This window comes from Vombatus ursinus, unplaced genomic scaffold (assembly GCF_900497805.2).
Source record: "Vombatus ursinus unplaced genomic scaffold, bare-nosed wombat genome assembly UNPS02009205.1, whole genome shotgun sequence".
NCBI lineage: Eukaryota > Metazoa > Chordata > Mammalia > Diprotodontia > Vombatidae > Vombatus > Vombatus ursinus.
In genome coordinates this window covers 49,113,823-49,141,002 of record NW_020948983.1, presented here as the reverse complement: position 1 = coordinate 49,141,002, position 27,180 = coordinate 49,113,823, and positions in this window count along the sequence as shown.

Genomic DNA, 27,180 nt, shown 5'->3' with positions numbered 1-27,180 from the left:
GTGGTGAAGCCTACAGATTCCTTCTCAGAGTAATATTTGTTGCTTATGTTCATAATTGAAGAAAATGTTCAGTTAGATGTTAGTAAAAATGAAGCTACAATTTTTTTTCTCACCTAAACTCATGGACCTCCTGATATCTATCAACCCTTGAGGGTCTATTGACTCTAATTTAGGAACTACTAGGATAGATGATCTCTAAGGGTCTCTTAAAGTACTACATCTTTCAGGCTCCATATTAGATGCCATCTCTTCCCCCAGATCCTCTCCACACTTCTGCTTTCTCTCCTGCCTCAACTTATATTATATTACTTCTCTGAGTACATTTTGCATTCTCCCAATAGAATAAATTCCCACCCAAGAGAAAACTCTTCAAGGATGGACATTCTTTTATTTATGTCTTTGTGTCTTCAGTGCCTAGCATATAGTAGATGCTAAATAAATGTTTGCTGAATTGGTAAGAACTCAAAGAATGAAAGACAAGAAAATTGTTTGGGAGGAATGAATAGGCAAAGGTGCATTACCTGTTTAGGGAGCAGGATAGAGTGCACAAAGATAAATAATGCAAGATAATTTAGGGTCAGGCACGTGGCTAGAGAAGGCTTTGAATACCAAGTAAAGAAATTTATACTTTTTCAGTAGGCAAGAGGGAGCTACTGCTGATTTTTAAGCAGAGCATCACAGAATCCCAGAACCTCAGAGTTGGAAGGAGTCTCAGAGATTATCCCATCCAATTCATACTAGAACAAGAATCTTCTTTAGAGCTTACCCAATAAACAATCAACCAATTATTCATTGATAAAAGGAAACCCATTATCTTAAGCTTCTGTACACTATTCAAGTCTTCTCTAGACTAAATATCTCCAGTTCCTTCAGCCAATGTCTATGTAGCATGACCTTAAATGTCCTCGTTAGGACACACCATCAATGTTCTTCCTAAAATGTGATTCCCCAAACTGAATACCATACTCTGGATGTGCCTGCCCAGGGCAGAGTTCTAGCAAGTCTTGGATTCTTTGACTTTCTTCATTTGGCCTGAAGTCACATTAGCTTCTTGGCAACTATAGAACACTGTTGACTCCATACTGAATACTCACTGCAATCCAATAAAACTCCCATGGGGTTTTCAGGTGAAATGTCATCTAAACACGTCTTCCTCCACCTAATACTTGGGAAGCTGGATTTTCGAACATATGTGATGTTTCATTTATTCCCATTCCATTTCTTCTTAATTAGAAAAAGATCATGTCTTATGTGATCTTTCTCCCTCTTCTTCCCCCCATGTGTCTGTCTCTATCACACACACACACACACACACACACACACACACACAAACCTTTCCCACACCTCCATTCCTATATCTTTTAGATATCTCTATGATGGGAGAAGTGCTATAATGAGATCTGTGGATAAGAAAAATTGTCTAGTAGTGGAATGGGGGGAGATAAAAAGAGTGGAAATGAGAAGTTCATGTTGAAATGATTGTTGCATTAAGAGGTTATCCAAATGGTTCCTATGTGTAGAAATGAGGGCCTGTGTTAATTTGCTGACAACGAAATGAAAGCAAGGGAAGAGATGTGAGAGATTTTGTAGAACTAGCTATAAATGACAGGACTTGGTAAGACATTAAAATTTTGAGGGTTAAGGGAGCAGGAAGAGTCAAAGGTAACAAAAATATTTCAAATCCTGGAGATGAACAGTGCTATCACTGACAGAAACTATGAAAAACAGATGCAGGTTTGGGGATGAGATAATAAACTCTGTTTGGACCAGGTTGAATGCCAGTGTATATACAAGTGGAGATATCTTACTAGCATTTGAAAATATGGATTTAGATATCTTGAGAGAGGTCAGAACTGGAATTTCAGCATTAACTGCCCCTTGTTACTCAGTTGTTTCAGTCGTGTCTGACTCTTCATGACCCAATTTGGGGTTTTCTTGGCAAAGATACTGGAGAGATTTGCCATTTCCTTCTCTAGCTCATTTTACAGATCAGGAAAGTGATTTGCCCAGGGTCACACAGACACAGTAAATGTCTGAGGCCAGATTTAAACTCAAGAAGATGAGTTTTCTGACTCCAGGACCAGTACTATATTCACTTCACCACCTAGCTTTCCATTAAGTGCCTACTATGTGCTAAGCACTGCATTATATGATAGAAATGGTTCTAGTTCTCAAGGGGCTTGTAATCTACTAGTGCATAAACACATACTACTATTACTTCTACTACTACACTACTACTAACACTAGCATTCATATAGCTCTTTAAGGTGTGTAAAGCACTTTACAAATATTATTTCATTCAGTCCTCATGACAACCTTGGAAGATGGGTACTATTATTCTTCCCCTTTTGCAGATGAGGAAACTGAAGCAGACAAGAGGTTTAATGACTTGCCTAAGATCACACGGCTAGTAAGCTTCTGAGCTCCATTTAAACACAGGTCTTCCTGAGCCCCCCCCCCCCCCCCGTTCAGTGCTCTATCTCCAGTACCACCTAGCTACTAGTATGTTCATAAATGCACATATGTGCACACACACACACACACACACACAATTCAAAGGTATGAGGAACTTCCTCCAATGATGAGATCAGCAACTTCTATTTAATTTAGATATTTAGAGAGATGCCTGGGCCCCTGAGAGTTTAAATGACTTACCTAGTATCTGTCAGAGGTAAACTCCTGGAGGCAGGTCCTCCTGACTCCAAAACTGGTCCTCACATTTCCTTTCTCTGTAATCTATCTAAATAATGTACTAAAAAAATGAATGTTAGAGACCAAAAAAAGGGGGGGGCGTTAAATCTTTGGAGGGGGGGCAAGGAAGATCAAAGAAGGGATAAAAACAACATGTTCAGAATATCTAGCCACCTCCCAAAGAGTTCAAGTCACAAGACCTGGAAACACTATATCCAAGGGTCCTGAGAGAACCAGCAGATATGATGACTGAGCTGCTACCAATGATCTTTGCAAGATCTTAGTGAATAGAAACGTTGCACAAATGGAGAAGGGCAAATGTCCCAATTTTCCAAAAAGGAAAGAGAATGGAATAGAGTACAGAACCTGGTGAGCTTGACTTCCATTCCTGGAATGATAAAAACTTTAAAGGACAATCTATAATGAAGAAAAATGGAGCTCACTAAAAGTTAGAATTAGTAGTAGCCTGTGCTCTTCCTTGCAAAGGAGAGGGACTATGGGTGTGGAACACTTCCTATACAGTCAGAGGTTGATTGCTACGTTGGTCAGGTTTTTTGAATTTTCTTTTCCTTTGTTTTTTTATTCTTTGTTATAAGCGATTGGTCCCTAGGTTGGTTGGAGGACTTTATTTAGAAATGAAGGTAATGTGATAACAAAAGATACAATTTAAAAAAAAAAGCAAGTCATTTCAAATTAACCTCAGTTGTTCTTTTTGACCAGTGTCTAGCACATTCTGTTGTTGTTATTTAGTCATCTTTAATCATGTCCAACTCTTCGTGACCCCATTTGTGGTTTTCTTGGCAGAGATACCAGAGTGCTTTGCCATTTCCTTCTCCAGCTCATTTTACAGATGAGAAATTGGAGGCAAACAGGGTTAAGTGACTTGCCCATGGTCATTCAGCTACTAAGTGTCTGAGGCCAGATTTGAACTCAGAAAGATGAACCTTCCTGACTCCAGGCCCAGAATTCTATCCACAGCCCCACCTTTGAGTCCCCTCCTCCCTGCACATGGTAGGTGTTTAATAAATATCCATTGGTTAATTGATTGACAAGATTACTAGACTATTAAATCGGGAATGGTATGCTTAGATCTAAACAAGGCATCTAACAAAATCTCTCGGGCTCTCCTTGTGAATAAAATGGAGGAAAGGGGTGGGGAGTGTAGATGGTAGTAAAATTCAGTGGATTTTAATTTGCTGAATGACTGCTAGTGTCTAACAGTTCCTGGTACTAATAAATTCTTTTTTCCCAGCTATTATTTCATTTTTCCAATGAACTGTCATTTGTTTTTCCTCTGTTCTCCCTTCCCATCCCTCCCCCATTGGAAACTCTTAACAAATGCTTGTTGTTTGTTGAATTTACCGGACCCAAACTGTAGTAATTAATGGATCCCAAAGGGAGATCCTTAGTGTAGCGTTGCAGGGGCCTCTGCTTGGCCCTATGCTGTTCGACATTTTTCTTAGATGAAGGTAGAGACAACGTGCTTATCAAATCTGCAGATGATACACAACTAGGAAGATTAGTGAATGTTAGATGACCTAGTCACTATTCAAAAAGATCTTGACAAGTCAAAGCTAATGAAATTTAATAATAAATGTAAAGTTCTACACTTAGGTTCAAAAAATCACCTGTACAAGTATAAGATGGAAAGGTTGTAACTTGTCAGTAGTTTGCATGAAATAAATCTGGAGATTTTAGTGGTTTGGGAAGTGGCCATAAGCCAACAGTGCAGTGTGATATATCAGCCCAAAAGTTAATTGGTCCTAAGATTGCATTAATAAGCACAGTGTCCAAGGGCAGCTAGGTGGCGCCATAGTGCACAGCCTGTGCCTAAAGCCAAGAAGACTCATCTTTCTGAGTTCGAATCTGGCCTCAGATACTTACTAGCTGTGTGACCTTGGGCAAGTCACTTAACCCTGTTTGTCTCAGTTTCCTTATCTGTAAAAGGAACTAGAGAAGGAAATGGAAAACTACTACGGTATTTTTGCCAAGAAACCCTCAGATGGACTCACAAAGAGTCAGACACAGCTGAAGCTGGACAACAACATGTTTTATTATATTTTTATTTATTTTGTTAAATAGTTCCCAATTACATTTTAATCTGGTTTGGGCCATTCTTTGGAGTGCTATGGGCTTCATTCAGCCTGTGGGCCATGTGTATGACTCCTCTATTCTAGAGGAAGAATGATCAAACATGCTATCCATGACAGAGAGTTGATGAATTTAAAGAGTGAAATGACATTTAGATATATATGCATATATGTATGTATGTGTTTATATATGCTTTTGTATGTGGCAATTGAGGAAATTGGTTTTGCTCTGCTAGACATATTTGTTGCAAAAAATTTGTTCTCTGTTTTCTTTTCCAGTGAGGTGGGGGATGGGAAGGAGAAAAAAGAAATTACTGTTCATTTAAGAAAAACAAAGAAGTAGCTATAGGTGTGAAATGTTTTATGCACTTTTAATGAGGTCACTGTATTATTAGTTTTACTCAACTGTTTAACTTTGTCACAAGAGACCTATTACAAAGTGAAAGTAATCTGTAAATGTTTAAAATGTAAAAACAAAACACACCAATAAAACTTTGAAAAAAAAAACTGTGAAAGTAACTGAGGGCAGATTGTGGTTCACCATGAAGAAGAACTTTTTCTAACCCTTGGGGCTATCCAAAAGGAGAGAATCTGTTGACTGTAGAGGCTAAACATGACTTCTCCAAGAGGAAATTTGATGGCCATTATCCAGAATGCTTTGGAGGGGCTTTCTTCAGATATAAGTGGAGCAAATGACCTCCAAAAGCCCTTCCAGTTATAAAATCTGTGAGGTGGCAATTGAAGGAGATTGCCAAGGGAGAAAATACAGACAGATAATAGAAGGCAATCAAGGACAAAATGTTGGAGGATTCTTCTTGATAGTCCTGAAAAGAGGACGAGGAGCCAAAAAAGAAGCTGGAGAAGGGATATATTAAAGAGGATGCCAAGAATGTGGTAATTCTGAAGAAAAAGGGAAAAGAGAAAGAATCCATAAGGAGAAAAGCAAAGGATAACTGAAGAAAGGCTGTTGGCCTCGACAGTTTGGTGACCTTTACGATTGTGTGGTCAGTTGAGCGATAGAGGGGTCAACCAGACTGCAAATTGTTAAAGAGAGATTAGGTGAGGAAGTGCAGATAACTTTTAAAATGAAGTTTGGCAGGAGAGATCCAGGAAGTCTGGTAATGAAAAGGAAGAAAGAGATGGGCATAGATGTGTCAAAGAATGGCTTTTTTGCTTATTTCTGGAATGGTTGTGGTGAGTTTAGGAAAGAGACTTAGGAAACAGATTCTTTATGTAAATAAATTGAAGAGATTTTAGATGAGTCCAGAATTTAAAGGAAGAAGGAAACATTTATAAATATCCATTCATGTAGAGAAGTTATGGACATTTTGGATTAATTTTGAATTACCCAACCCCAAAACTTCCTATGTAATTTTGGGCAAATAAACATCTGCAACCCCTGCAGTTCATTCTTACAAGTAGGAGTCTCTCTTCCTTAGGTTTTTTAGCACCAGCATTCACTGGAGTTCACTTCAAGGATGAGAATGAAACACAGTCAGGGACCAGATCTGAGCTATTAATCCAAAGGGATCCATGGCAGCTACTGAATTATTTGATAATGCTTCCATTCATGTTTCTAGCCAGTGGGTCAAAGAACCCCCTTTCTTTACCTCTTTGAAAGGTCTGAAAGAGTCTAGTTAGATTTGGGTGCAGAAACCTAGCACAATGGCATAGTGGAATTTATAGGTGGTCCCTAACCAGTTTTTGTGACTTCTTTCCATATACCTTTGTTTCATCATTGGACAATGCTTTTGTGCAGGGGAGGGGAAGAAAAGCAGCTTCCTTTTGGCTTTGTAAAGAGACCACGGCCTAAGAAACTATTAAGTAAATGTATCTACCTTTGGTTCTCCCTATGACTACCTGTAGCTTCACATGACAATAAAATCCTTTAAAACTAATTCTGTCGCATATGGCAAAGAGGAAAAAAAGGCAAGAAAATTTCCCTTTTTAAAATTTCCCTTCCAGTGACTTTAATGATTTCTTGTTTAGTTTGCACTGAATAAAATATTCTTGGGCCATTAGAGACCTTATTGATTTTAAAGGGACCAGATTTCAAAAGTCAAACAGCACGACCCTGTCCCCTGAAACTTCAGTGCAGAGAGCCCTTGCCAAGCTGATATTCAACATCCCAGATGGAAACGGGTGAATGAATGGTGGTATAGGAATCGCACTGGCCATCCTCCTCCATAGTACGTAGCCACAGTGCCCTGTAGGGCGGTATATTGTCAGGAGCAACCCAGGGAATGCCGAATTGGCCAGTGGCTTGTTAGGAAAACATTTTACGATCTTGGTAAGTTTGCTCTTTGGGAAATGCCATTAGGGAGCAATCTGTTTAATTAACTTCTACTAGGCCCTTAGAAGCCGAAGATCTTCTTAATCAGAGTTCTGTTTCCAAGTCCTGAAAACAAAGGTGCCCTGGCTAGTGAATTTCCTCCTGTACATCTCCTGAATCAGTAAATACCAGTTTATGAAAAGTTGCATTTCTCAACATTACCAAAGGATCTTGCCACTAACTTTCAAATGGGACCTTAGAAATATTTTGCATTTGAATATAAAATCGACTGAGTGGGGGAGGAGGGGGAAGAAATCGGTAAATAAACACAAAAAACTCTTAAGAGTTTCTGGGCTGGTTTCAAGAATGCCCCCACAAAACAGGTTTTCATGGTTGTATAGGATGATGGGATGCCATTCAAGTTTTCTTTCCTTTCTTTAGAGTTTCTGAAGAAGCTGTTGAAAGTGGCTTTGGGAGCTGTTCCGAAAATAGATTTCAGAGATGAGGAAAATGAGAGTCCGTATATACAATCTTAGACAAATGATCAGCCCAGATATTGAAGCCGAAATTGTAAGATGACTGCCGTGCCTAGCAGGGAATGAATATTCAGTACTCCCCTGCTGGGTTGCCTTCTCCTGTTTGAACCAACTACTGTTTGGTGTGTAATTCACTTGTTACCAAATTCTTCTCTTCTTTCCCCCCCGCATGGTAGATGGACTGCACAAAGGCAAATTTCGAAGGGCAAATATCTTTCTGCTGGGGACGCCTGGACCTGTCACAATCTTCATAACAAACTGAATTAAGTTTAAAATATCAGAGGGCGTTGTTTTCTCTTGGGTGTTGAACCGCCCTGCTGTACATCAGGCATTTTTCTGTTGACACTACATATTGCTTAGCAACGGGACTGAAAGGCCTTATATGCATTGATTGCACACAATTGTCTTTAAGGGGTGGAAGTGTTAACTGAATAAACCCCCACGGGTGACCAGACGGTCATTCCTCTCCTGTTGATAATCTGTTTACATCAAAATATTGTTTACTCAGTTCTCTGATCTCCTGAAATTTACATCATAGGCTGAAGGAATACAGTTAACTCCCAACAGTGGGATAGAGCCAGGATTTACTTTCTCCAAGGTAGAAAGAGAAGGAGCAGTTTTGTTCCAAGTTCTCCCTGATAAAGCATTAAAATGCATTTGACAGCTAACTGCTGATGATAATGCCATCTTTCTTCTGGGGTCTTCCTGGCATACAGAAGTTACAAGCCTACAGTTGCCCCATAAAAGGAGAATATTTCCTTCAGTCTTTGAATCACGGTTTGAATGTCTTTGTAAAAAATTACCTGTAGAAAATGGGAAGTGGTTTGTGAAGGTAAAAACTCTGATTTTAAAATGGAGCCAGAGCTTGCAAGGGAAAGGAAATACAGCCTAAAGGGAAGATGCTTTCAGAAGCATGAAATTATTTTTAAAGGTGTAAATTTACTCTTCCTGGGGGTTGGGGTTGGGGGTGGGGGTGGGAAGGTGTGCAACAACTCTCTGCTCCTATTTTAGTCAATAACTATTGTAGAATGAAAGAACTTCCAGAAAGATGTAGGATTTTTTCATTTCAAATTTCTGTCATTTGCAAGTGCTTTATGATGCTTTAAGCTTTGCAAAGTGCTCTATTTACATCTCATTAGATCCTCATAACAAGTCTATAAGGTAAGTGCTATTTTATCCCCATTTTACTAATGAAAAACTAAAAGCTCGGGGAAGTTAATTGACTTACCCAGAATCACACAGTAAATCAGTGTCTGAGGTGGGATTTTAAGCCAGGTCTTCCTAATTCTAGGTCCGTCACTTGGCACACAGGATGCCAAGGCTGTTTCTCTATTTAAGGGTTCTTCCACTGAGCACAGCCTTTATAAGAGATTTGTTGAAATTTTATTTAAAAGGCTGTTTTTTTCCACACACCACCTTCTCCCCTAGTTTAGGTAAAGAATAATTCAGTAGATTTGAATACTCGTTCCCATACCTTGGGTGCTGGATTAGGAATCCTTGCACTGGAAAAATCTGGCAACTTAGCTGAAAGGTTGCAACCCCCCCTTGGTTTTTCCTTCTAAACCTTCAGAGGCTGCTCTTAATTAATCATCTGATTAGTTTGCCTGAGTTTCTCTCCCTACATCACCTGCAAAGGGAGTGCCAACAAACTTTCATTTTTGTAGCTATGTATAAACCTTCTACTAGACACCAAAGATATTTTGAAAATCAGCTCCAGAGCTATAGAACCTTGGTAATGCCAACTTGCATGTGAAGGGCGTTAAGTTGGGGGTGGATTGGGACCAAAAAATGACTTTGCTGAATTTTAAATTACAGCAGTCAACCACTCTGTTTTTTTTTCTCTCTATCAAATCTGAAACCAATTCCCTCTTCCAAAAGGTTTCCCTTTGACCAATGCCAAAAGCAAGGTCTTCTCTCTACTTCAGTAGAGAGGACCTCAGTTTGACCTTTGTGGTCTCAGATGAATGTGATCTCTAAAGTTAGTCCTTGCATTAAGAAGAGATGAAAAAGAATATATGTGTGTGTGTGTATACACGCAAGTATATATGTGTGTGTGTTGAGTATGTGTGTGTATATGTGTGTCTGTGTGTGCATGTGTAGGCTTTACATTGGGGGTGAGGCCAAGGTTAACCAATAGGCCATGTGTAAACTATCTTCAACATTGTAATATTTTTTCTTTTTTTCTTTTTTAACCCCTAATAAAACTGATAATGAGATTTAAAGTGGAATCCCCTATAAAGCTCAATTCTCCTTTGAAACTGTAACCATGTGGCTGCTGTCTTTGGCCTAGTTCACCAGGTAAGTGAGCAGCTGTTTCTATAAACATTTCACTGCTACAAGTTGGATTTTTCACAGCATTAACTTTAACTACATGGGTGTTTGTAATGGAATAAAACTTAAAATTGATGTTTTGCCATCTTGCTAGTTAAAGAAGGGGGAATAAAATGGAGATAGATGTGTGGCTCATTTCATGGTAAAATTGTTATCTCTCGGCTAAAGCCTTAGTTGGCAACAGCTGTGTGTTCATTGAGAGAGTCTACCAAAAAAAAAAAAAAGCTACTGACCTTTCAGTTCTTTAAAAAAAAAAAAACAACATAAAAATCCTAGACACTGTTAAAAAAAATGGGAAAAATTTCCAACAGCATGTGTTGGAATAGTGACTGGAGTGGAGATTTCATTGGTTTAAAGAACAACCAAATGAAGAAACTTGCACTACCAAATCAAGTCCTCAATTTATCTATAATTATTAATCTTACTTAGAGCATTGAGAGATTAAGTAACCTCTCCAGGATTATACAACCAACATATGTCAGAGGCAAGGCTTAAACCCAGATCTTCCTGCCTCCAAAGCCAGTTCTTTATTCATTATGCAATACTGCCTTTCATACATATGTGCATATGTACAAATATTTCATGCATGTACAAATATTTATATATAAGGAAACCTCAAAGCTATATGTGTGTATATGCATGAATGCATATATTTTACCATAAATATTGAACATATGTAAATCTTTAAGGTTTCCTCAGAACAACCTTGTGAGGTTTATAAAGCAAATGCTATTATTTTCATTTTACAGATGAGAAAACTGAGGCCCAAGTGCTTTAAGTAACCTGCCCAAGGTCACACAGTCAGCTTGTGTACTGTCTTCCCAGTGAGGAGGCCAGCTCCCTCTCCTTGCCTCTCTGACTGCAATGCCCCTTTCTAAATTGGCTTTTAAATAATTTCATAAAAAAAAAACGGACTTCAAGCCAAATACCTGCATTGAGCTCACTGTCTTAAAATGACTTGATTAGAAAACCCAGGAAGCAACTTAAAAAAAAAATGTTTCTTGTCCCTTTCAAGGCTATTGGCACTTTGCATCGAAATGCAGTTTCAGACCAGTTTGTAGTTTTTGCCAGGAGCTCAACAGCTTCTTTTTATGAAAGAAGAATGATTTCATTGCATTTTTTCATGGCTCTGGAGGTGTTGTGCCATCAGCCACACTGTGCTCCTTCTGGGGAGAGCGTGGTTGTTTGCAAAAAAGAAGAAGTAGCTTTGAGCATCCCAGCAAAGCTTCAGATTTGAGTCCGCTGCTGGTCTCTACGAGCAGGGCGTCATGAATATTGTTTGAATTGTAGCGATATCCTCCTTAAGAGCACTCTTTTCTCCACATAGAACATTTTCCTTTGCCTCCGTATTTTCTCTAATTTGGCCAAAATTTTTAGTCCTTTCGGCCTAATGATGTTGACATATTAGAGGAGTAGTGAGAAGACAGGCAGCCTGGGCCCCTCCTTATAGCTAAATGTTATCTGCTTAGACTAATATTGCAATTGCCACCCACTGACATAATTTGTTTCACAGCCACAGCCCAGCAGCATGAATCAAATGTTGACATTCTAATTTCATGCACACATGGGCGTTCGGCTGGGCAGGCCTACAGCTTCTGAACCATTCACTCTGTACCTGTGTAAATCAGAGAGACAAGGCGTTCTCTTAACAGTCTAGAGAAGAAAGTTGCTCTCTTCTTCTGAGAAAACTTCTGGCTGTTTAGAGGCCTGGCTCTATTTTTCGTTGTTTTTGTTGTTCCGTCTGCAAGAGTCTAACACAAAGAACTTGGGTATGTTGTATTCTGGCTGCAAGGCTGACACCCTGGGAGAATCTTGCAATGTGATTGGGAGTTCAGAGGGGTTGGGGAGCATGAGGAGAAAGCTAAGTCTTCCCAGGTTTATTCAGTCTAGGATTTTCTCTGCTGGTTACTAAATAGTTTGTAATTATGTCTTTCAAAAATTCACAAAATTAATTGAATATTCAAATCAGATACTAGGAAAGTGCTGGGCTGATGAGTGGAAGGGAGAAGGCAGTCCTCCATTTTGAAATTAAAGGACCAAATGGGCAATCAATTGATTGATGGATCCATAAGCATTTATGTGTGCTAGGCATTGCTGGTACAAAGATAAAAGGTACACTGGCTCTGCTCATGATGAACTTGCATTCTATTAGAGGAATACAATATGTTCACAGAAAAGTAAATATGGGAATTTATGAAATAAATTTCATGGCTATGGGTGGAGGGGGGAATTGGGAATTGTCCTCTTGGCACTTGAACTGAGACTTGGAGGGAGCTAGGGAGGCCAAGAGGAATAAAAGAGAACCATTGTTTAATTCATGGATTCTTAACATTTTGTGACATGGAAACCTTTGGCATTCTTGTGGGCCTCTTCTCAGAATAATGTTTTTAAATGCATAAGATAAAATACATAGGATTACAAAGGAAACTAATTATACTGAAGCAGTTATCAAAATATTTTTAAAAGTTCATAAACCATAGGCTAAGACTTCAGTTGATTAAGAAATGGCTGTACAAAATGCTTGATCTCTAATATGTTTACAAACTTCTTTCATGAAAGAACATCGAAATATGATGTTTAGATGTAGTTTAGAATGTAGTAGTTTAGAATGTAGTTTAGAATCATGGTATTTAAAGCCGGAAGAGTGCTTATGAATCAGCAAGTGTTAAGTACTGACCCTGTCAGGTATTATGCTAGGTGCTGTAGATACAAAGGAAAAAACAGAATGGCAGACTTATAGTAGCCCTAACATGGACCCAGCCTCTTCTTGGTAGTTGGTTGGACCCCAGAACCTTCTAAACTTAAGGCCTCTAGTGTCAACCATAAGAGTGTTTGGAGGAACTCCCACAACATCAGTGCATTTCAACGTAGCTATTGGTGGACTGTATATTGCTTTATGGTGAATAGTCTACATTTTTGTATAGGAAGATGGCGTCATGACCTATCATTCAAATTTGGGTTGACTTCCTGGTACTAATGACTGAGCCATACACGTTCTCTTTGAGATCAAGGACATACTGGCAAACTTTTGTGTGTTACCAGCAGGCATTGAGGCTCCAGGCTAAGGCCATGGAACAACTGATAAATAATTAGCTATAGAAAAGTCTTAATTTTTGCAAGTGCTGAGGAAATATTTGCAAACCCCTTTCACACACACACACAAAACTAAATATTAAAAATTGGTTATTTTAGAATTCTGTTGTTTCAGATATAGGTGGTACAGTGGATAGAACCCTGGGTCTTGAATCAGGAAGACCTGAGTTCAAATCCTGCCCAGACACTTATGGGCTGTGTGACCCTGGGCAAATTACTTACCTTCTAGTTTCCTCAACTGTAAAATGAGTATAACAACACCACATAGGGGTGTCGTGAGAGTCAAATGAGATAATAGTTGTAAAAATATTTAGTATAGTGCCTGGAACATGGTAGGCTTATTCCCTCTAGCAGTGGCTTTGATGACTGGCAGAGAGAGGGCAGTTCTCTCTTTTGAAGTTAAAGGGCCAAATGGCAATTGATAGATCAGTAATCACTTATTAAGCACTTGCTCTGTGCCAGGCAGTTTGGATAGGAAGATAACAGCCAGACAAGGTCTATTCTCAGTGAGCTTACATTTTGGAATACAATATGTGCACAGATTAAGTTAATATGGGAATTTACAAAGCCAATTAAATAGCTGTGGGGGTGGACACGCACAAAAAAAAAAACTAGGAGAAATGGGAAAATCTTCTTGAAGGAGATGGCGCTTGAGCTGAACCTTGGAGGGAGCTAGGGATGCCAAGAGGAATGAAAGAGAACCCCTGTTTAATTCAGGGATTCTTAACATTTTATATCAGAGACACAAAAATGTCACAGAATTAGTGAATTGAAGATAGCAGCTTTCCAGTATTTGAAGGGCTATCACATGGAAGAGAGGGTAGGCTCATTCTGTTTGTCTGAAGAGAGAAAAACTAGGAGTAATGGGTAGTAGTTGAAGCAATTTTAGGCTCAATAGATGGACAATTTTAATAACAGCTAGGCTATCCAAAAGTGGAATGACCCACCTAGAGAGGGACTAGATATCATCTTACTGGAAATACTTAAGCAAAAGCCAAATGGCCTCTTGCTGGGGATGCATAGAGGAAATACCAGGGGTTCTTCACTTTTTTGTGTCAAGGGCCCCATGGGCCATCTGATGAAGCCTATGGTCTCTTCAGGATCATGTTTTTAACTAATTGAAGGAAATTGAACTTGCAGTTAGAGGTTAGTAAAAATAAAGATGTATTCTTTCCATCCAAGTTCACAGACCCCTTAGAATCTATCCCAAGACCCTTTGCTGGTCTGTGGTTCCAAGGTTAAGAACCCTCCAATGATCTCTGAGGAACCTTCCAACCATGAGATTCTGGGATTCTGCAAGTTTACATATATCATTTCAATCAATCAGCAAATATTTGTCAAATACACGTGATATGCCAGATACTATGCTAGTACAGGGAATAAAAAGACAAAGCGAAAACAGCCCCTGTCCTCGAGGAGCTTACATTTTATTGGAGGAGGATATCAAGTGACAGAATGAAGTCTTTATCTCTTTAAAAAAATGAATTGTTTCAGATGAGTCACCTTACTTTCGTTACCTCTTACTCACCTCATTTTCTTTTATTCAGTCACCCAACTTCCCTTAACTCTTACCAACCTTATTTTCTTTTATTATCTTACCAAAGCTCATTTCATCCTACCAATGACTTCAAGTATTTTTCTCTGACATTTAACACGAGAAGTTTTCATCCAAACATTCATCTACCCATTGAAAAAAGGTTTTTGTCATTCCTCTGATAAATACAAGTTTCTAAGGTGAGCATAGAAAGATTATGGGAAACTTGAAAAATATTGAATTTTATAGAGTCATTCTAAGTGTAAATGTTGAAAACCTTGCCATGTTCTATTTGTGTATCTGATGAGGAGAGTCAAGGACATCAGTATTCCACATTTAACTATTTTGATGACTTTAATTAAGTAATTTAATGTTTCTGTTCCAACTTGAGGTCTCTGGAAATATTAATAGCTCACATCTATGTAGTGCTTTTAAATTTATAAACCTTTATCCCTGCAACAACCCTGTTGAGCAGATTGTACAAGTGTAATTAGCCTCATTTGAGAAAGTAAATTTCTGAGAACTTAAGTGACTTCCTCAAGATCATATAGCTAGTAAGCAGAATTGAAAATCAAACCTAAATTTTCAAGTCCAAATCCAGGGTTCTTTTTACCATACTGCACTGAGTGCAGTACATAGTGGCCAAGGGAAGAGGATGTGCCAAAAAGGAAAGAGGAGCCCAGGGTCAAATACTACAGAGAGATCAAGGAGATTGAGGGCAGAAAAAAAAACCATCAGATTTTGTGATAAGGAGATCATTCATGACCTTTGACAGGATGTTTTAGGAGCAGTGGTAGAGACTGATGCTAGATTACAAGAGGCTGAGTGGTTGGTAAGGAAGTAGAGATAACAATCACTTAAATCCCATAATTCATCTAAAGGGAGGATTTAAGGCCTTATGATAGTAAATCACTGGGAGGTGAGGGAGAATCCCTGGTCTGGTTCCCTTAATATCTCAGGGAAGGTCATTATGAACTTGGCTTTGAAATTCATAATAAATCCATCTGCTAAGAAGTGTGGCCAGAATCAAGTTATAGTTGTCCAAACATGAGAAGGATAAGGTGTGAGGCAAGGAATTCAGCCATGTGACAAGAAATAATGAAAAGAGCACGTTTTCCCTCAATATTAAGACTCTGTAATCTCAAAGATAATTATAGCCATAACTCTTATTTATATAGTACTTTAAGGTTTCTCCACAAGCACCCTGTGAAATAGATAGAGTAATCATGATTGTCCCAGTTTTACAAAAGAGGAAACTGAGATTCAGAAAGGTCAAGTGGTCTGTTAATTGTCTGAAGCTCTGTGTGTGTGTGTGTGTGTGTATGTATAAGGCACCAATAAATTCGAAAGGGAGCTGGAAGAAAGGGGGATGCTAGTTCTGAAATACTACTATTGAAAATATCTAAATTCTTGATTCAAAAATAAAGGATGCTATGTTTAGTCTTGTATGCTATTCACGGTGAAGCCATAGACTCTCAGACCTTATTCCTTCTGTCTCCCCTGTCCTCTGCCTCACATTTTAGAGGCATTGTAATAGCTGTTATAAACTTGTCAGCTTGGGTTTATCCAGTCCAAGCCCTGCTAGATTCATTCACCTTCAAATCATGCATTGGCAGGTACTATTTAGAGGACTCACCATCAAAGCAACTGTTGGATAAAAGACTATAAAAGAATAAGAGCTGATGGTTGGGCATGGTTTAGGTTGGAATCTGTAAGCAGGTGATCTTACTACTGGACTCTTAACGAACTTTCAAATAGTTGACTGACTACTAGCATGAAGTGTAGCAGAAAGACTACTAGGCTTGGAGTTCAGAGATCTGGATTCAGGGCTGAGCTCTGATACATAGTAGCTAAGTGACCATGGGCAAGTCATTTTACTTCACTGAGACTTAGTTTCCTCATCTGTGAAATGGAGATGATAAAACTTATACAACCTGTCTTGAAAAGTCACTGTAAGCAAAGCTCCTTACAAATCTGAAAGTGCTATATAAATGTAAGTCATTTTGGTTATTATTTTGGCATGGAGATCTTTGAGTTGATTGCTTCACCTTTATCAAGCTGAATGAAGCTCTGTCTCAGCTGACAGAGCTAGGATCAAATTCGTTGCCCACTTAGAGTAATCAGCTCGTCTCAGTTAACTCCTTTCAGTTCTTTAAATTACTTCTCTTCTGTTTTTCCCCCTTAAATATCTTACTTTGCATTATCTGTCACATGCAAATACTTTGGTAAGTAGGCAAAATTTAAAAGCAATTAAGTAAGCAAAAAATAATCAAAACTGAAAACCTTTTTCAAAGAAAAGTTTAAAAATCTGAAATTTCAGAAATAGAGGCTAGGACTCAGTGTAAATGCCATGAGCAGTGAATGGGAAAAGAAAAACACATCTTAGCAATGCTAGACCATTAATATAAAGGAAGGTAAAAAGGATTCCCTGTGATTTAGGGACAGAACTACCTGGAAGAGCTAGAGCTTTAAGTGAACAGGATCTCAAAGGATTTGGGGAGTCAAGTGTTTTTTTTTCCTCAGGTGGAAATAAATGATCACAGACTTACAACCAGAAGGAACCGGCTCAACGTCACAGGGGAAGTAAATAACAAGGGTGGGAAATGCATTAAGGTTTTCTTTATTACAAACCTAGGTACATCCTTCATTGGCACAGATCCTGTGCTGGCCAATCTTTTAAAAAATGTTGATGAAACAAAATTCAGTGATGAGATTTAAACTCTGAAAGGGAAAATTGAGGCCAGATTCGAAGGGGAAGGAAAGAGAAGAATATTTCCCAACAATAGTTAGTTACCTGTTGTTATTCATCCTTCATTTTCAAAGAAGACCAATAACATCACCAATGAGTGATGTCTTGACTTGTGGGTGAATTGGATTTAAATAAGGGGGAATCATCAGCCTCACTCTCTCTCCCAGAGTCATTGAAATCCAATGGCATGACAAAAGTCAGGATAACTGGCAATGGTTCAGTGGATGATCTTGGCTTCTTCCATGATTTACCAAATTCTAAGTGCTCCACAGCACCTGCTTCAGCCACCTTCATGGCCACTGGGACAAATTTTTCTCATCTGCCCATTCTGCCAAAAGAAGTCTTCACGTGCTTAGTCTTGTTGAGAGCAATAATGATTAGCTAAATAAACTATATGTGTTTAAGAATAAGAAAAACCCTTTCCAGCCTTTTCCTTTCCTATGGGGATTCAACTTAATTGCTACTAACTGGCCAAGTCACTAAACTTTTTTAGATTTGTTTTCTCATCTGTGAAATGAAAAGGTTGGACAAGATCTCTAAGGTGCCTCTTAGTTTAAATTTTTAAAAATTTGAATTTAAATTATAAATAACATTATGTCAAATGTTAATATCATTAATTATGTCATATATTATATATTAACATTATATATAATTAATAATACCAATATATTGATATTAAATATACAAATCATAATAAATTATAAATAAAAATTTAAATCTTTTAAAAAAGATTCTGGAATTCTTTGAGTATAATAACCCTATTGAGTAGATATTGCTACAAATTATTCAAGAGTAGTATAGAAATAGAAGAATTTCTGAAAAAATTTTTTCAATATTTAAAGGTCATCACAATATGCAATGCCACAGTGTTAATGATTACAAATCACATATAATACAATTTAAAATCAGGAGAACTGAATTTGATTCTCAACACTGACACTTATTAGTTGGATGACAATCCTTAGGTCACTTAATCTCTCTAAGCTTCAGTTTCCTCATCTGTTAAATTGTGTTAATAATACTAATACTATCTACTTATAGAGGTGAGGTGAAGAAAGTGATTTATAAGCCTCAAAATATATTATTATTATTATTATTGAGCTGATATAAATTACTTTTTTTTTACTTATTTTTCTGGAAGTCTCTTATTTTATTAAATGTCTATCTCCTCCCCTGAAAGACGATGATCAGTTTTACTGAGTAGTTGATCCTTGGTTGTAATCCAAGCTCCTTTGCCTTATGGAATGTCATATTCCAAACCTTCTGATCTTTTAACATAGAAGCTGCAAGGCCCTGTGTAATCCTGACTGTGATTCTACCGTGCTTGAATTGTTTCTTTCTGGCTATTTACACTATTTTCTCCTTGACCTGATAATTCTGGAATTTAGCTGCAATATTCCTTGTTGTTTTCAATTTGAGATCTCTTTCAGGAGGTGATTGGTGGATTCTTTTGATGACTATTTTACCCTCTGGTTCTAGGACCTCAGGGCAGTTTTCTTGATGATTTCTTGAAAGATGCTGTCCAGGTTCTTTTTTTAATCATGGCTTTTAGGTAGACCAAGAATTCTTAAATTATCTCTTCTGGATCTATTTTCCAGGTCAGTTGTTTTTCCAGTGAGGCATTTCACATTTTCTTCTATTTTTTTCATTCTTTTGATTTTGTTTTATTCTTGACGTCTCATGGAGTCATTAGCTTCCACTTGTCCAATTCTAATTTTTTTGTTTTGTTTTTTGTTTTTAGGTAATTGGGGTTAAGTGACTTGCCCAGGGTCACACAGCTAGTAAGTGTGAAGTGTTTGGTCTGAGGCTGGATTTGAACTCAGGATCTCCTGACTTCAGGGCCGGTGCTCTATCCACTGCACCACCTAGCTGCCCCTCAATTCTAATTTTTAATGAATTGTTTTCTTCAGTTAGCTTTTGTACCTCCTTTTCCATTTGGCCAATTCTATTTTTAAGGAGTTGTTTTCTTCAGTGTACTTTTTTCCTATTTTGTCAATTGTATTTTTAAATGAATTGTTCAATTTTTCTTCTACCTCTCTTACTTGACTTTTAAAAAATTATTCCTTTAATTTTCAACATTCACTTTTATAAGATTTTGAGTTCCAGATTTTTTTTCTCCCTCCCTCCCCTTCCTCATCTTCAAGACAGCAAGCAATGTGATATAGGCTATACATGTACAATTGTATTAAACATATTTCCACATTACTCATGTTGTGAAAGTCAGAACAAAAGCAAAAAACCATGAGAATGAAAAAACAACAACAAAAAAAGATAATAGTATGCTTCAATCTGCATTCAGACTCTCATAGTTCTTTCTCTAGAGGTGAAAAGTGATAGTATTGTCCATCATGAGTCTTATTTGACTTTTAAAATCCTTCCTGAACTCTTCCAAGAAGGCTTTTTGGGCTTGAGACCAGTTCATATTCCCCTTTGAGGTTTTAGATGTGGGTATGTTGACAATGTTGTCCTCCCCTAAATTTGTGTTTTGATTTTCCTTGTCACCATAATAATTTTCTATGGTCAATGTTTTTCTTTGTTGCATTTTGCTCATGGTGTTTGCCTTTTTTCTGGCTTTTAAAGTTGATCTCTGTTTCTGGGGTACAGGGGGCACTGTCCCACACTTCTTGTGCTGGGGGCTAGGGGCCTGATTACTGGTTTTGTGTGCTAGGGCCTCAGGTGCTGGCAGCTGGAAGCTGTAGGGGTCTGGTAGCTTACCTAGTACTGAGGTGAAGCTGCTGGTGGTGGCTGGTGTATTTCTGGGGTTGGTGCTTACCTGCTCCACCACCCTGGGGCTCCGGATGTCCCCCTGGTTTGCTGAAGTGGAGCTTGCTGCTGACTTGCCAGGATGCCTCCCATCCTGTATGGTTCCCCTTTGGCCACAGCAAGAGAAATCTTTCTGTTAATTCCCCTAGCCTTTCAAGTTAAAAGACTGCTGCACCCTGTCTTTCTGCTGGCTCCACTGTTCCAAGATTTATCCTGGGGCAATATTTTCTGGGTTTTGCAAGGTCAATAAGGGAGGGTGAGAGTGACTTAGTATTTATTCCGCCATCTTGGCTTCCAGAAGTAAAAATAGGTGACTTTCAAACATTCTGTCTGTGGGCTGAGAGTTCCAAAAGGATTCAGTCACGCTCAAGGCCTGCTCTTAGTTTGCTGGGGCTGGGGTTGTGGGGCATGGCCTGCACTGGACTGCTCTCCTCTCTCACTCAGGTTTGACAGACCCCTCCTGCTGACCTTCTAAGTTGTCTTTGGCATCTATGGGTGGAGAAGTCTGGATACTGCCGCTGCTACCAGTGATTCAGTCCTCCGAGGCCTGCTCCAGCTTTGCTGGGGCCATGTCTACACTGTTGCAGCTTGCACTGGACCACACTCCTCTTTCTACCTGGTACAAAAGACCTTTCCTGTCGATCTTCCAGGTTGTCTTGGGCTGGAAATTTGTTTCACTCTGTCTTTTCGTGGGTTCTGCCGCTGTAGAATTTGTTCAGAGTCAGTTTTAAAGGTATTTGAAGGAGTTTGGGGGAGAGTTCAGATGCCTTTATTCCACTATCTTGGCTCTGCCAAGACTTATTTTTCTTCCAATATTCCTACATTATCAAGAAATCAGTTGGTATAGTGGATAGAGTGCTGGACTTGGAGTCAGGAAGACTTGAGTTAGAATCCTACCTTAGACACTCTCTAGATAGGTGATTCTGGGCAAGTCACTTAACTTCTCTCAGTCTTCAGTTTGCTAATTTATAAAATGGGAGTAATAATAGTGCTTCCTTTACAGAGTTGTCATGAGGATCAAGTCAAATAACACAATAAAGTCCTTTGCAAACCTTAAAGTGCTCTGTAAATGCTAGATGTGATGATGATAATGATGTTGATGATGATGTAGTCTGTATGTCTGCCATCTGAGCATCAACCCAGCTAAGTTTTGAGACATTTGTCACCAAAAACTAATTAATGGATCTTTTCACTCACAGCAACCCATTATAGTAGGATACCACAGCATAAATGGGTGATAATCTAGGTTAGTGGAGACAGTTCAATGACAATTTGATAATCCTCCTATAGCAATTAAAAGCTATATACAAGATATTGTGTCAGGTTCTAGGTAAGCCATCCTTGGCCTCCAGGAGCTTATGATCTACTGGGAGATCAATACCAGTGAAATCATAGATCCTTGCTATATTGAGAAGTGTATGTGTGTGTATAGCTAACATTTATATAGCACTTACTATGAACCAGGTTCTGTGCTAGGTGCTTTACAATTATCTCATTTGGTGCACACAATAGCTTGTGAGATAGATACTATTATTATCCTTATTTTTCAGATGAGGAGTCCTGGGGCAAACAGGTTAAGTGATTTGCTCAGAGTCACGTAGCTAATGAATATCTAAAGCCTTGCGTCTTCCTGACACCAGACCTACTCTATCCACTTAGTTGCCCAATATAAATATATGTAGATATAGCATAGATGTGTTTAGATATAAATGTGTTCCCTCTATATCTATATGTATATCTATCTATCCATGTCTATCTGTCTATCTATTTATTTATCTCATGAGGGGCAGCAAGGTGTTGAAGTGGATAAAGGGCTAGGCCTGGAGTCAGGAAGACATGAGTTCATATCTGGCCTTAGACACTTACTAGCTATGTGACGCTGGGCAAGTCACTTAACCCTGTTTGCCTCAGTTTCTTCATCTGTAAAATGAGCTGGCAAAATAAGTGGCAAACCACTCCAGTATCTTTGCCAAGAAAACCCCAAATGGGGTCACAAAGAGTTGAACACAACTTCAAAACAACTGAACGACAATATTATGAAAGGCAGTGTGGCAGTGGATAGAATGATTGTGTTTGCAGTCAAGACTTTGATTTCAATACTACCTCTGACATTTATGTAGCTGTGTGACCCTGGACAATTCAAATCTTTGTGTTTTTAGCCCTAGTTTCTTCATCAGTGAAATGGAGATAATAATGACACCTACCCCTCAAAGTTATTGCAGGATAAAATGAGTTAATGTATGTAAATTGCTTTGCAAACCTCAAAACACTATAGAAATGTGAATTATTCCAAAAATATGTTTCATATTTCATATATTATTTCAATCTGCTCTCTGGGACTAGATCTATCTCCTAAAAGTATCATTTTCACAGTCTCCCCAAATCCCAACCAAGCCTAAGAGATGAAGTTTAATTTTTTTCAACCTGGAATCCAACCCTCCTCCCCAATCCCTACCTCCAGGCCCTCCTTTTCCCATCAAGAAAAATCACCTTATTTATGTACAGCCTATTACTTTCCAATTAGGAAACTCTACTCCAATTTAGCTAAAACACTTCTGTCCTTCCTCCCTCTACCTTGAGATTTCCCTACCTCACATTCCCTGATCACGCTCACCTTTCTGACTCTACTAATATTGTTTCCCCAATTAGGATGCCCTCTGGACTCACCTCTATCAATCCTAGGCTTCATTCAGGACCTACTTTGGGACTTCCCTCTCGTATGATGTATTCCCCAGTCTTGAATACTTACAATAATATTCCCCTTACTTTGAATGACCTCACTATTTATGTGTGAATCTATACCATGCAATCCAAATCTTGCTTATAAATTCCCTTTAAAGGGGGAATCTTATCTAGGAGGCACAATGGCATTTTGAAAAGAACCCTGAACCTGGGATCTTGAGAGATCTGGTCTTTAATACCAGATGTAAATCATTTGTTACTTAGTCACTCTGAACCTCAATTTCTTCATCTTAAAAACAGAATTGATAATACCCATAATTCCAGTCTCACGAGGTCATCGTGAAGATCAAATAAAATAACGTAGAGTGTTTGGTTAATCTTAAAACACTATATCAATGTTAACTCTTATTATCATCTGGAACATCGCCCAGATTCTAAGAAGTACCACAGAGAAATCTTGTACTTAATAACCACACTGGTAATGATAATAATAGCCAACATTTATGTATGACTTTAAGGTTTGCAAAGTACTTTGTATGTATTACCTCAATTCTCTTCTTTTCTGTTCATCTTTCTCTCTCTCTATATATATATACTCTGCATAAAAATGCTCTTGTTTCTTTGTTTTTCAAATTCAGAATAAGAAAAAAATTAAAATAAATCATTCTCTAGTAGTTTCATGTGATTGCTAATTATTATTATATTAATTAAATATTATTTAATATAAATATATTATATATAATGTATGCCTTATATAATTAGTTTAAATATAAATATATAAATTAAATGTTATTTTTATTATTAATGTACTTATTATCTTCTCAACTAGAACATAAGCTACTTGAGGCTAGAGGCAATGTCTTCAACCTCTTACGTGTCATTTATGTGTAACAATATTATGGTATATAGTAAGTGCCTAATAAATGATTGTATAATTTATTTGAATGGGAAGAAAATGAGAAACTTCTCTAAACAGTATCCTGATGCGCAGAAGTATTTCTAACAGCATTTTCCCCTGCTGCTTATAACCATCTTGGAGAACTTGTAATTAGAAGTGGATTGCTTAATGAATTTAATGTTGTAGGGCTAGGCATAAGTACCTAGTCGCCTGTATTATTTTTAATTATAGATCAAACAGGGCCATGAGAAGATAAAATGGAGTGTTTACTCTCTAGAGGACTGATGTGTATAACCTCCTTTGCTATGGGTTAGATTCTCTTAGTGTACAGCATGCCTTTTATCACATTTTACCCAGAATTTCTGGGCCCAGCATCAGTAGGAGAGACTTCACAAATAAGAAAAATAAAATGCCCTCCAAAATGATGGAATGATTATACTTTAATTTGGTGGGAAGCTAACTCAGGTCACTGGGAAATGATAAATATAAAAGCAGGGAGTAGCAGGAAGAGAGAAAGGGGATAACCCCAAAGTAAATGGCTACTTTCATGGATTATCACTTGGACAGAGGCATCCCTACCTCCAGACAGCTTCCCTTAACTCCTGACTGTATTGCTGACTTGGCAGTACCTTACATTGAGAGTCTGAGGGTTATGCTTCCTACTTAGAGTGCTTATTGCTTTAGAAAAAGCCTTGGGAATCTGAAAAAAAAACCCGAAAGAATAGGAAACAAAAAGAGCACATTGGGATGGACTACATTTAGTGCCTTGGACTGGTGGCATGATAGGATTGCACTAAAAAGAAATCTAAATGAGGTGGGTAGTGAGATTGTAACCATGTCAGAGGTTCTCACCACATGAAAGGTTCAGGTTGCTTTGGGGAATTTTTCAACTCTCTTTCTCAAAATTCCCATCCAGGAAATTTGGGAGAATCATTACCCTACACTGTTACCTGGTATAATGAGGCCAACTCCCGTTACAAGCACATACTTCCTAAATTAACAAAGACAAGCTTTATTGAGGGCAGCTAGGTGATGCAGTGGATAGAGTGCTGGGCCTTGGGTCAGGAAGACTCCTCTTCATGAATTCAAATCCAGCCTCAGACACTTACAAGCTGTGTGACCCTGGGCAAGTCACTTAACCCTGTTTGCCTCAGTTTCCTTGTCTGTAAAATGAGCTGGGGAAGGAAATGGCAAACCACTCTAGCTTCTTTGCCAAGAAAACCCCAAATGGGGTCACCAAGAGTCAGACACGACTGACGTGACTTGAACAGCAGCAAAACTTTATTAAAAAGCTGGGGAAAATGAATAGAGCTCACTGCAGAGCTCTTGAAAAATAAAGTAAACTCCAACGAAATAGCTCCCTGTTAATTGTCTGTATAGCATCCTAGGTACTTAATAGTCATATCGGAGCAGAGTCACCAGTAGACATGTTCTCTTAGAGTTTTGCAAACTGCTTTAGTGATAGCAGTCTTCTCTGCCCTTTACGGCTCTGCCTGCAGTCTTGCACAGCTTCCAGCAGATGATGTCTGGCTATGTTCATCATGGCTCCCGCAATAGTGTCCAGCTGCTCTCCAGCAATGTCAAGCACCTTTTTCTCAATGGCCCTGCCTATAGTGTTGCAATGGTTTTTAACAGACAATATCATATGCCATGGCCCCACAGCATCCAGTATGTTATTTTACTTTATCTTTCCTCACGCAGAAGGCAATACCTTTAGAGTGTCCCTGTTTTGGCAAGAGGCCTAGTTCTTCCTCCATCATAGCTCTAGAGACGTAACACCAGACTAGACATCTCTTTTCCTATAAGCTCTTTCTTGTTGCTACTACCTTATCCTCTATCCACTCTGGCCTCACAAAAGCTTGGGTAGGACACAATAATATCATCACTGTCATCTCTGTCACCAATACCACGCTCACATGTAGTCACTATGAATCTCATTGTCCTTTCTTAGGATGTGACAGAATTGTCCAATTCTCAAGTCCAAAAGAATCCCTTTGGGACAACTAGATGGATTATTCAAATCACCCTTGGCCAGTGGTTCTTAACTTGGGGTCCATGACTTTTTTTAACCTTGTACTGTGGTGGGTGAAAGATGAAATGACCAAGTAAACAAAGGTTTGAGCTTCCAAGCACATTGATTTATTAAGCAACACATGCCAATTGCCCAACAAATTGGGGTCAGTTGCCTTTCTCAGTTTTGGCACTGGACCTGAATACAAGGAGAAACAAATTTTTATACATTAAAAACAATTAATCAAATAAGACCGATTAATTAAAATGAAATAATTAACCAGGATATAACATTAAGTAATCTGATTTCCAATTGGAGGAAATATTTTCCAAGTTGGGAGTAGAAGAGCAAACAGGTACATTTCCCTGAAATCAGAAAAAGAGGTGTCCTACTCCCTGCAAGTGTCTGTATATAATCAAAGGAACATGGAAATAATAACTGATCAGTATGGGGCCAGTTTTCAAATAAGACGTAAGGGTTGTTTGAGATGTATAGTTGTGAGAAACCTCCTGCCATCAGTCTTTAGATCTGACTGGGTTTCTGGTCAGCATAACCTAGATCCTTCATTCAAGGTCTCTAAGCAATAGATAGAGGTGGTCCAACTTCCCAGCCATACAAGACTAGGTTCAAATAATGTGACAAAATCTTCTCATAACCCCACAACTGAATAAAATTTTCTCACAAGACAGAAATTACGGTAGACTAGACTCACAGTTGAATAGGAAGGGAACTGAGCTAGCTCCAAAATTGAGTCACAAGATGTCAGTGTGATTCATTCAATTCTCACTACCACTTAGTGTTCTAATCCCCTCATTACTTAAATATTTTGATAACTATAATCGGTTTCCTTTGTAATCCTATGTATTTTATTTTATGCATTTAAGGAGGCTATGACACAAAAGTGGTTAAGAATTCATGCTCTAGACTATTACTAACCCTACATAGGATGTGTGGTAGGAAGAGGAATAAGAAAGGAAGGAATTCTGTCCTGAAATTAGATACATCGATACTATTAGACACATTTTACATATGAAGAAACTGAGGCTCAAAGAGAGTATGGCAACATAGACTTAGAGCTGGAAGATGCCTTAGAGGTTATCTAGTTCAATCCCTTCATTTTACAGATGAGGAAACTGAGATTGAGAGGGATGAAGGTATACCCAAGGTCACACAAAGGACTTGAACCTAACAAGTAAGTTACTTGAAAAATATAGACATGTTTAAGGCTGAAGAGAAGACTCAATTTGAAAATAATAGCTATCTTCCAGTATTTAAAGGGCTGTCATCTGGCATAGGTATTAGGTGATTCCAGAAAGCAGAAGCAGGAACATTGAGTGGAATTGCAATGGTCAAAATTAGGTTTAATGTCAAGAAAAACTTCCTAATGATGAGCACTGTTCAGAAGTGGAATGAGTGGCCTCAAGAAGTGATGGATCTTCCAAGAGTTGGAGGGCCATTCCCTGGGGTTGTGCAAATGGAAATTCCTTTTGAGTCTGAATTGGACCAGATGGCAGTCTCTAAGATGGTTCT